The sequence below is a fragment of the Rattus norvegicus genome, chromosome 20 (assembly GCF_021556685.1).
Source record: "Rattus norvegicus strain SHRSP/BbbUtx chromosome 20, alternate assembly SHRSP_T2T, whole genome shotgun sequence".
NCBI classification, from domain to species: domain Eukaryota; kingdom Metazoa; phylum Chordata; class Mammalia; order Rodentia; family Muridae; genus Rattus; species Rattus norvegicus.
Window position 1 is genome coordinate 48,915,368 of NC_141553.1, and position 12,133 is coordinate 48,927,500.

Sequence of the window (12,133 nt, forward strand, 5' to 3'; positions counted from 1 at the left end):
GAACTTCTGATTCAAAATGCCAGGCATCTGGGAGAGCCTCAGTGGAGCCTTGAATCTGACATCTAGGACCCCAGCACTCCTGGATCTCGAATGAGTTGGGCAGGAAGGAGAGGACTTGGAAAGAGAGAGCCAGGGGCCTCATCCTCTGTGAGAAAGCATGGTGTCTGTTTTTAGTAGACATGAAAAGCCAAATGCATATGACAGCCAAGACATAGCCGTTGCTGAGCTAGATAGGGGATACAGGACAATGACATAGAGCTGGATACCAGAACCTTACAATTTGGCAGAGAGAGAACATGCATGGAAGGAGCTAGCTCGTAAATGGGTCTGAGAAATGAACCTCGGCATGGAGAGACAGGATGTTCATGGCCATAAAACCCTTCAGGAACAAGGAGGGCAGGCTTTCGGGATGACTGTCATAAGGAGAGGATTGGCCTAGCCATGCAGAGGACCCTTGCTATTGGCAGGAGAAGCCACCTGTGCTGGTTAGATTTTCATCGAGCTGATACTAGCTAGAGTCATCTAGGAAGAGGGGTAGCCTCCATCGGCTTGGCTTGTGGCATGGCTGTGTGACATTTTCTTCATTAGTGATTGAGCAGAGCCCAGTGCACTCTGGGAAGTGCCATCCCTGGGCAGGCCGTTCTGAGTTATGTAAGAAAGGAGATTGAGCAAGCCAATGGAGCCCCTTGTGCTTCAGTTCCTGCCCTGAGTTCCTGTTCTGGTTTCCCTTCATTATGGGCTGGAAGTGGTAAACCAAAATAAAAACCCTGTCCTCCCCGTGTTGCTTTTGGTCTTAGTGTTTATCACAGGAAAGTAGGGTGCTGCTCCTGGCCTAAAACCCTAAGCGTCATCACAGATCCCAAATGCCTTCCCAACACATCCGGCACTCCATCAGCCTCGTAAAACAAAGAACGGAACTTTACCAGACCCTACAAACTCATAGAAGGGCAGAGAGGTTTCAAATCCACAGCCAAAAGCTTCGTGTCTGCTACAGGCGATGGGGACTCTTGAGCTGGTGGACAGGGGCGGGTTGCCGAAAAGGGTCATGTTGTCAGTACTTTCTTTCTTCAGAATCCGGAGCACAGACGGCCACCATTTTGCCAAGAAGCGAGATGGGGGGAGGGGCGTTATAAGAGTGCCTAGTTTCCCCTTCATCTGCTTGTCTCCAACTTCTATTCTGTGCCTCCAGCCGTTGCCATATGTTCACAGATTTCAGAGCCACAATAAACGCCTTTGCTCATCTTCAGCATCCCCATCCAATCTCATCACGACGCCCTGCTCCCTCCGCTCCCTCCCTTTCTGCGTTCAGGGCAGCCATAGAGAACAGTCCACACTCCACATTCACAAACCGGGGGCTTAGTCCGAGCCTTCAACCTTGGTTTGAGACGGGGTCTCTTATGTCGTTTTTTTCCCCCACCGTGTACACCGGACTACCCAGCCACTCTCTGAGTTCCCAGGGTTCTTTGGTCCCTGCCTCTCATCTCCCTCATAGGGCCATTGAGCGTACGGACATGCCCCCGGGGTTTTCCTTGGTTCTAAGGGATTTGAACTCAATCCTCATGCTCATGCAACAAATGCTTTTACCCAGTGAGCCCAGCTTTGTGGATTCTAACGGTTGATACTTAAGAGTTGAACCTTCCAGAGAGAACTCACAAGTTTGCGCAGCTAAGGAAAAGGCTCATGAATGTCACCACCATGAATGTCACCACCACCACCACCACCACACACACACACACACACACACACCCATGCTTCCTCTGCACCCTGTCTTCCCCCTCTATACAGGGTTACTCTGTGTAGCCCTAGCTGTCTTGGAACTCACTTTGTAGACCAGGCTAGCCTCGATCACAGTGACCTGCCTGCCTCTGCCTCCTGATGCTGGGATTAAAGGCGTGTGCCACCACCATCTGGCTCCCTTTTTTAAAAAAAATTCACATATCCTTCCATTAGCAGCCTCTCACACAAGATAGGAAATGGGCCTTAGGTGCTCATTAGGGCCTCAGCCCACTTGTGCTTGAGAGTGAAAAGTAAGACCGAGATCCACGAGGGGTGACAGAAAGGGACCGCTTCCGGTCTGTTGCAGCCTTCTCCACTAGGCTGGCAGAGTCGTTCCCTTTCTCTTTCAACCCATGACAACATCCAATTTTTTGCAAAAGCTCTTGGGGAAGAAAGCCTGACCTAGCCACCCCCACCTCCAGGATCCCAAACAGGCCAGCCCAGCCCCTGGGATGTCTGCCCAGTACTCTGGCCTCAGAGGAGCTGCAGGCTTCCAGAATGGAGTTGGAGCCTCTCCACATATAAAGTCGGCTCCTAAGGGATGAAGCGGAACCCCACACCTGCTCCCTGCCACAGCTCAGAAGGCTGGAGGATACACAGGGACTGCAAACTCAAGCGAAGAAAGGAAGGCTAGAAAACAGTTCGTGTCTCCCCTGTTCTTCCCCAGGGAGACCAGGAGCTTCACGAACCAGGCTTCTCTCAGTGGAGCAGGGGACAGTGGGGGAACTCCCAGGGAAGCATGACAGGAAGGGTGGAATGATCCAGAAAAGCAACTGAAACCACTGCTTTTGTGTGTGAGCCAGCTTGTGGGTTTCTATGACTTGTCCCCACCCTTGTCAGTGAGAAACGCAACCCGGTTTCCACTCAGTATTTCCTCAGGGACCACAAGTGGCTTCCCAGCCTGCAGGCCCCAGATGACCTAGTCCACAGCTCTCTCCTTGTTCCCTTTGAACGGCACCTTGCCCAGCCATGACCGTCTACAGAACTCACACAGAGAATCCCGGAAGACTGTCAAGCAGGACTCTAGGGAGGAGGCTCTAATGGCAATCACCCTACTTGATGTTGCCACGGGGACTATAGAAGGCATCTCACCTGGGACCTGCCCTGCTCCTTCTCCCATTGACACCCACAGGGCTGAACCAAGCGGCCGAGTCCGTCCTATATGACTCCTGGTCACACTCATGACTCACCAGACCGAGAGAGTATACACCCAGTCTGGGCAGAACCAGCTGAATGAGAACATGATTGGAAAGTATGGGGTCATGGCTTCAAGAGAGGGTATCAACCCCAAGAGCTATACAGCAGCCATGCTGGGCCTTGCAAGGCAAAAGCAGGAGGGAAGGAGTGGGGATTGGTTACTATTAGATCTATTCTCACATCCTCCCCTGTGAGGCTTTCGGGTGTCCAAGCCTCTCTCCAGCTTGGTGCCTTCCCCAACTCCCCCAGGTTTTTTTTCTTAATGTACTTCCAGAAAAGCTCCTACTAAGGCAGTGAGTCACCATTTCCTGAGCACACCCTCCTTATCTTGTTTGCATTTTCTTCTCACACTCTTCCCTGGGAGAGGGTATCATCTGCATGTTATGGCTAAAGCAGCCCAGGTCATAGCCTCTCAAGGTCTCCAGACAAAGGGTGGGGGTTGGGGGGGTGGGGGTGGGGTATAGGGAAGGTGGGGGGTGGGGTGGGGTATAGGGAAGGTGGGGGATGGGGGGGAGCAGGTCATTAACCAGGACCCAGCATGGCCACACCCCCTAACCTCACCCCCTAACCTCAAAAGAACACTTCTGATGCAAGCAGGGTTTTTGATTTTGTTGTTATCTTTTTAATTGCAGTGGGACCTCTCAGCCCAGTCATGACCCAAGTTTCTGGACACTTAACTGTTGTCAAAGATCAACCTGGAAGTTGGAATTCAGTGTCTCGTGCAAAGGGAAGCAGGTAGGGACATGGACTCTCATGGGTGTATGCGATGTGAAAGCCAACGTTATTAAGAATGAGTGGGGGACCAGGTGTAGTGGCATATACCTTTAACCCCAGCCCTTGAGAGCTAGAGGCCGGTAGATCTCTATAAAATTCAAAGCCAGCCTGGTCTACAAAGAGGATAGGGCTACACAGAGAAACCTTGTTTCAAACAAAACAAAAAGGAAACAAAACAACAAAAGAACTAGAGGCCAGGGAGACATTGGGGGAGGGATAAAGGGGTAAATGAAAGACACTGCTGAAAGCTAGAGGTTTCCCTGGGAGGAAAGAGCTCGATTTTCCTTTGTCTGTGAGTTTTATAAGGAAACTGGACAAAAGCTGAGCTGACCTCTTTTGAGACTGATTAGTTCTCTCCCTCTTGTGCACCAAGCCAAAGAAGGGCCCACATGCTCTACCATGCCCAACCAGGGAGAAGATTGCGTGTTTTTCTTAAGCTGTCCACCCAGTGCAGGGGAGTTAAAACTGCTCTGGACATCCCTGAACCCAGCTTTGACCTTGAGTGGCTAACTGTTAAGTCACTGGCCAGCTTTACTACCCTCGGACCCTGTAACTGTCTGGGGCACCGTTAATTACACTCAGCTCTCTCTGCCCTTGAATTTACAAGATCAGCTGGTTGGTTGCTTTACCAGGGCAAACAGTTAACTCTGTCAGGACCACCAAGCTGCAGTTCCTCTTGGTGAGCTGGTGTTCAGCTCCTTGTCTGTGGAGGTTTCTGTGGTTTTGGAGCTGTGAGCATCACCAGAAGCCAGGCTGTATGAAGTACTTGGTGCCTTTGATATGCTTTTCAGGAGCTTTAAAGGGCTCAGAGCCCCATCTTTCCTCCTACCTGCCTAGCTTGGTTATCTCACCTCTAGCTCAAGCCTCCTAATTTACCTTCCCCTTCCTCACTACCTCACACACTGCTGTTTTAACCCTTAATCTTCCTTTAAACTTCTCTGTTCTCGCTGTAACCTATGAGAGCAACAGGCAGTTTTCACAATTGGCCCTTGCCCCTGCTATCTACAGAGAGCTGTCTCCAGCCCCAGGTACAGGAAAAGAAGCCCCAGCACCAAAGAGAAAAACCTCAAAAACACACACTTCCAGGCACACCCGTGGGTTTCAAGGTGGCATCGGGAGCTCCACCTCACCATTTGCCATGGTCCCCAGCCCCCGGTCTTTGGGAACAGGATGCATTGCCGCACCTTCCTGGAGAACCATTCCCTTACAGAGCTATACAAAGCTACAGTGTTGCCATAGTTTATCATGCTGTGCTTTTCTCTCTCTCCGGGGCACCAGTGATAACGATGAAAGGTAACACTGGGCCTAATCATCCCTCTGGTGATTTCTACGCCAATTAATTAGGACACTGCAACTGCTTTGGTTTTGGTTTTGGCTTTGGCTTTTGGTTTTTTGGTTTTCTTCCCCCACCCCTGCCATTTTTTTAATCCACAGCTCTTCGGAAGCATCAATTCAAATATGGTGCTAGAAGTAGAATGTCTCCCCAATATGCGTGAGGCTCTCGGTTCAAATTCCAGTAAAAAAGAAATACATTTGACTCGGATAACACACAATTCATTCGTCTAAAATGCTCGGTTCTTTATTTTTGACATATTGATGTAATTTTTTCATTGTTATATAAAAGTTACTATTAAAAAAAAGCCTAGGGTTGGGGATTTAGCTCAGTGGTAGAGCGCTTGCCTAGCAAGCGCAAGGCCCTGGGTTCGGTCCCCAGCTCCGGGGGAAAAAAAAAGCCTATATAAATATGGCTATGTGAAATTAACTGCAGTGGCTTTAATTGCAGTCACAATGTACTTCTCGGGGGTGCCTCTCTCTCTCTCTCTCTCTCTCTCTCTCTCTCTCTCTCTCTCTCTCTCTTCCCTCCCTCGTTCACTCTCCAAGAGAAAGGCCCTCTCTCCTGTAATGCTTTCTTTGCTCTGCACAAAAGGCCTAGACTAGAAGGTTTGATCCAGCATGAATTTCTGCTGCTGCCAAGTTCCTCTGACAGGACTTCCAGCTTTGAGGGTGTTTCCAGAGTGCTAAGCCCACTGCCTTAGGGCCAGGCTGTGGCTCCTCAGTCCGAGGTCCTATATTTGCAGTCACCAGTGAGAGTCAGCAGAACGACTTTGAGGGATAAAAACTTCCCACTGTGCTGGCCCTGAGCAGACATCCAGATGCCGGACTTTGAGTGTTCGCTTCCTTCTTCTCATCTCCTTGGCCTGTAGTTTCATACTCGTCCTGACTCCTGTGAAAAGAGGCTTTCTGGAAACTGAGTCTGCTTGGGTGCCAATGTGGATGCTGTGTTTTCACGACTGTGGGGAGGGTGACTCCTGAGTAGCGCTAGACTCTTACCTCTGTGGTCCAGGGGTGTAGGAGGACCCTCCTCTTGAAGTCTTCTCAGGAAGGGAAGAAAGCCTTCTGGAAATGAGAGTGTAGTTTGCAAGCCACCCGACAGACACTAGTAAGAGCATTTCCCGAAGGTTCTGCCACCAAGTGCATCCTCTGGGGCTGTCATTACTGCCACTGGCCGTTAACATGGGCAATCGACAGACGAGATCCCTGGTGAGGATCTTCTGTGTAATTAAATGTACGAGCGTGTCCTCCCACAAAAGAGAGGGCAAAAAGCTCCTGTCTGTAAATGACTTTCCCTAATCCTGAGTGACAGCATGCTGTTGCTAGGCACCTATTTTTTTTTTTTTTCTGCCTTTCAAAAAGAAAGTGACTAATAGGGTCAATTCAAAGCTAGTGTGCAGGTAGGCCGTTATTCCTATGCTTTGATTCCCTTTAAAATATTATCTACCAAAACTTGGACTATGTGCTTATATGCAAATTAGACTTAAAGGGGGAAGAATGGAGATGTCTTTGCTCTTGAAAATCATATTTATAAGGTTAACAAGATTTATATATTACATTAGGGAGCTGGGGTTAAAATACAAGACTTTATAAATGTTTGTATCTGGCAAGAGATTCTCTGGCGTTCTTTCTGCACAAAATCATTGTTTTGTGTGTTTGAGTTTTTTTTGTGGTTGTTTGTTTGATTTTTAAAAGAGAATCTCACTTTATAACTAAGGTTGAGTGAGAACGTAACCATGTAGCCCACGCTGGTGTTGAACTCTTGCCCGGCCTCTCAAATGCTGGACTTTTACAGATGAGTGTTGCTGTGCCTGGCTGAGGTAGAAACCTTTCATCTCTCCTAAGGTTTAACCAAATCAAAAAGAAAAATTTTCTATAAAACCAACCCATCCGGACTCCCACTTCAGTGAGGCAGGCACCAGAAGCTGGATGTTTGTGGTTGGTATCCTGAAAATGGCTGTGTGATTTTAAAATATAACCTTCATTTCAAAACTCGAGCCGAACTACATATTTCAATGAATCATCCATCAAAGCCAAGAAAGCGGGCACTTCTATGCGAAGAATAAGAAGGAAAATGTTGCCGCCCAAGAGCATGTGTTTATACTTGCAGTATTTGGGACACTAAGGCAGGAGGATTGCTGTGAATTGGAGGTGTGCTCTAAAATGAGAACCTGTCCTAAAACAAACAAAACACTAAATGAATATACAAAATAGGAAAATATTGAGAGAATTCAACCTACTAAAAGAAAATCTATGAAGGGGAGACACACACATGCACACACACACATGCACACACACACGCACATACACAAACACACATACACAAACACACATATATACACACACATACACACACATACACACATACATGCACATGCACACACACACATATACAAACATACACACACATACACACACATATACAAACATACACACACAAACACACATACATGCACATGCACACACACACACATACACACATATGCATACGCCCATAATAAAGTGATAAACAAACACAGGAAGATCCTGACTCCAGCCATGTCAGATGATGGGATACAATCTAGGAAATGTTCTGATTACAGAAGAAACTTCTCTGTTAAAGAGTGTCTGCTTAGTATCAAAAATAGAAGCATAATTAAGTCTGTGCTTGCTAAAGAGTCAGATATCAGCCAAATATACTCCACACTAAATTCAGATGATTTGCTTGCCAGTGATGACTCAAAGGCTCTTTGGCAGTTTGAACACTTTGGGACCTTAAAACTCCAGATGTGAAGTCACAACTGTCTGTCTTCATAGATATTCACCAGGGCAGAACAGCAGAGCTCCCATCAAGACAGTGTTAGAGGTTCATTTTGGTTTTGTTTTCATAGACAGGATCTTAATATAGACTCTAGGCTGGCCTTGAACTTACTTCCTTTAGCCTTCAAAGTGCTAAGTCAAACCCACCACAGAACATGCTACCTTTCAGGACCCAAACTGAAAGCTCTTGACAGGTTTTGAGTGAAAGCCATTAGAATGCCCCCAGCACACGCAGAGAAGAGGTCAGAGTGGAGTTCAAGTCTACGCCAGGGTTTCTTCCTTGAGGTACAACTTGGGATAGTTTGGGCACAGGACCAACAGTGAGTAATAGTGTGAATGACTGAATGAGGAAATAACAGACAGTTGGGATTTTTATATTGACTGAGAATTTCCTCTGATGCCCAAAGGAGAGATGGATAAATAGGGGCTGGTTCCCGATTCTTCAGAGAGATGTGACTCATCATACAGGTGGGATCTGGCCAGATGTTTTAGTTAGGGTCGTATTGCTGTGAACAGACACCATGGCCAATGTAAGTTTTATAAAGGACAACATTTAATTGGGGCTGGCTTACAGGTTCAGAGGTTCAGTCCATTATCATTAAGGTGGGAGTATGGCAGCATCCAGGCAGGCATGGTACAGGAGGAGCCGAGTTCTACATCTTCACCCAAAGGAAGCCAGGAAAGACTGAGCGTCCCCAGGCAGCTAGGATGAGGGTCTCCAAGCCCACATCCAACCCCACAGTGACACACTTCCTCCAACAAGGCCACACTTCCTAATAGTGCCACTCCCTGGGCCAAGCATATGCAAACCACCACACAAGAGTTGGCCATAGTAGCAGACGATATACAGATATAGGTGGAGCTGGAGCTTGGGGATGATTGATTGTAAGAGATTGCCAGTAAGCACTATTGTGGATTTTTTTCTCTTCTGTACCACCGAGACAGAAGTCTCCACATTGTGTAGCTATTTCCTCCAACCTGAAACACACTGCCAAAGGGAGGAAGGAGGCTTATGGGGCTTAGGAAGATCAGGAAGCTTAGGAAACTTGCACTTCCAAGGAAGCTCAGGAAGTTTAGGAAAGTTGTGTTACCAAGGAAGCTCAGGAAGTTTAGGAAACTTTCACTTTAAGGAAGTCAGGAAGTTTAGGAAACTTGTACTTCCAAGGAAGCTCAGAAAGTTACAAGATTGACCAGGCTCCACCCAGGGTTGTATAAGTAGTTAACAATTCATGGGAGGAGGGTATTATCCTTAGGAGTGCTGCCTGCTTATCATGCAGGAATATTCATGGATGAATGTTCTAGAATCTTGTTCATGCCTGGGAAGAGTTTTCAGTAATGCCTTCAAGTCACTCAGGCTTCAGGAAGAGCCTTACCCACTTCCCTGCAATTAACTCCAATAAACTTGTTTCATAGAGCTAGACTTTGCGATGACATCAGGGCCAACCTCGGTTAGTAGATATTAGTTCACCACTCCCCAGAAATAGTCATACAACAGTCCCCTGCTGTGCCAAGAAGAATAGTTTTTCCAACTCGGAGAGTGGGAAAACTAGCTAGGAGCAATTCTAGAATCTTTCCCCTCCTTGGTGGGCATTTGCTGAGGTGTAAGGTCTTGAAGGCAAATGATTTTTGACAAAGTTTAAATTTCTGAGTTTGCTAGAACAGGCCTGATATGGCAGCCAAGGGTCTCAAGGGCACTGTACTTAGGCATGGGTCATCTTGATGGGCCCTGGTTACCACAGTGAAGTGAGCCTGGCATTTGATGGCCACACAGGGACTCTCACTGACACTGGAGTTGAAGGGGAAGTCTGAGTTGGCCAGAGAAAACATTCTGCTAGGTTTTAGCACTGCTGGGCACAGGATTGAGACCTACTAAATGCCTTACAAGAGAAAGACCCAGTACCCTGGCATCTGAACCGAGAAGACACTAGAGGCCTGGTTGCAGCAGCCATGACTAAGAAAAGAAGGCACCTCATCTTCTCCCCTCCCCCACCCCCACCCTTCCCCCCATTCTGAGCTGGCTTGGGAGCCAGAAGCAGCCAGCAAGGAAGCAGGAACCAATGTACGATTATATCAGACAGACCATGCAATCTTTCTGAGGTTGGGAGAGAGGAAAATATTGGAGCATTTTACGGGCAACATTTAAACTCTGAACATGTTTACTACCGTATCATGAAAACAGTTTATGTGTACTTGAAGTGGACCCAGCAGTCATGGGATTGCCTGAGCAGTTGACCAGGAATAGAAGATCCCATAAAACAGGGCAGAGGGCAGCGGCAGAGGGGAAAGAGAAAAATGGCAACAGCTGTTACTTCCTGCCCAGTCGGGACATTTTATCCCACTCAGTAAGTGAATAGAACAAATGGGTTTTTATATATCATTTTGACTCAGTGCTCCCTGCACACTCGGCATGACACAAGTCCAGATGTTGCCTTCCTGGTAGCTTCAGACAAAGGACAGCACCAGGCTCCTGCACCAGGAGGTGTGGCTAGAAAGCCAGCAAGTTTATGACTCAGGCGACGTTGACCTCAGGTCACTTGTGAACTCTGCTCACCTGGTGTGGAGCAGGTTGACCTTTTCACCTGCTCCTTATCACAGCCCTGGCTGTGACTTTGTCTGAAGAAACCACCCTAAGAACTCAAGAAAGTAGACGTCAGCAAACAGCCCGGTTAGAAAATGGAGAGCGGAGCCAAACAGAGAATTCTCAACAGAAGAATCTCGAATGGCCGAGAAGCACTTAAAGACCATTCGGCATCCTCAGTCACCAAGGAAATGCAAAAGTGAGATTCACCTCACACCCATCAGAATGGCTAAGATTAAAAATCTCAGGTGACAGCACATGCTGGCGAGGATGTGGATCAAGGGGAACACTCCCCCATGGCTGATGGGAGCTCGAACTTGTACAACCACTCTGGAAATCAATTTGGTGGTTTCTCAGAAAATTGGGAATCTTTCTACCACAAGATACAGCTAGACCACTCCTGGGCATATACCCAAAAGATGTCCCACCATCCCACAAGGACACTTGCTCAACTACGTTCATAGCAGCTTTACTCGTACTAGCTAGGAAGGGGGAGCAACCCAGATGTCCCTCATCCGAAGAACTGATAAAAACAATGTGATGCATTTACACAATGGAATTGAGTTCTACCCAGCTGTTAAAAACAAGGACATCGGGGTTGGGGATTTAGCTCAGTGGTAGAGCGCTTGCCTAGGAAGTGCAAGGCCCTGGGTTCGGTCCCCAGCTCCGAAAAAAAGAACCAAAAAAAAAAACAAAAAAAAAAAAACAAAACAAACAAAAAAAAACAAAACAAAACAAAAAAAAAAACAAGGACATCATGAATTTCGCAGGCAAACTGATGGAACTAGAAAATATCACCTGAGTTAGGTAACCCAGACCCAGAAAGATATACATGGCCTATACTACTTACAAGTGGACGTTAGCCACAAAGTACAGGATAACCATAGAAACCCAAAGAAACTAAGTACTAAGAAGGACCCAAGGGAGGATGCTTGAATCTCACGCAGAGGGGAGGTGAAATAGATGGTGGATGGAGGGAGGCACTGGGTAGGAGAGTGGTGAGGAAGGGAACGGGGGTGGGGATCAGTTGTGGGGAGGGGGTAGGAGAGGGCTGGGAGAGAGAGCAGAGATAGTGTGTGGGGGGAGTCATCTCTGGGACAAGCTGCAGACCTGGGACAAGGGGAGACTCTAACTCTGTGGGGGTGGGTGGGAGGTGACCCTAGATGAGACCCCTAGCAGCTGGGGATGTGGAGACTGAGGTGGCCACCTCTTGTAGCCAGGGGGGACTTCCTGTGGAGGGAGGGGGACACCAACCCACCCACAGGACCTTTGACCCAGGTTTTGATAGGCAGGGATGGGGATGGAGAGGAGACTGAAGGAATGGCCAACCAACTGTCCCAACTTGCGATTCATTCCATGGAGAGAGCCAACCCCTGATGTTACTAAGGATCCTCTGCTATGGCTGCTGACAGGAGCCTAGCAGAGCTGTCTCCTGAGAGTCTTCATCCAGCAGCTGATGCAAACGGATACAGAGACCACTGCCAAACACTGGGCAGAGCTTGGGGAGTCTTGTGGAGGAGTTGAGGGTAGGATTGAGGTAGTCAGAGGGGTCAAGGACACCACAAGAAGACGCACAGAGTCAACCGACCTGGGCTGGTGCAGGCTCACCAAGACTGAGCCACCAACCAGGGAGCCTGCAGGGACTGGACCTGGGCTCCCTACACATTTGTGGTAGAT

General features: G+C 48.0%; 1 long non-coding RNA gene across 3 annotated transcripts in view; it reads left to right on the forward strand.

Annotated features, from left to right (window-relative positions):
- Nucleotides 1–2,768: 2,768 nt before the first annotated feature.
- The window catches only part of LOC147998736 (uncharacterized), an 11,653-nt gene continuing 2,288 nt past the window's right edge, over nt 2,769–12,133 (forward strand). The window contains exons 1-2 of one of the 3 annotated variants that reach the window (XR_015645277.1): nt 2,769–3,028; nt 3,606–3,708. This is a non-coding gene — a long non-coding RNA (uncharacterized LOC147998736). Of the gene's footprint in view, nt 3,029–3,307; nt 3,391–3,605; nt 3,709–12,133 lie in introns of those variants that run through there. The other 2 variants (XR_015645278.1, XR_015645276.1) reach the window with 2 other exon arrangements.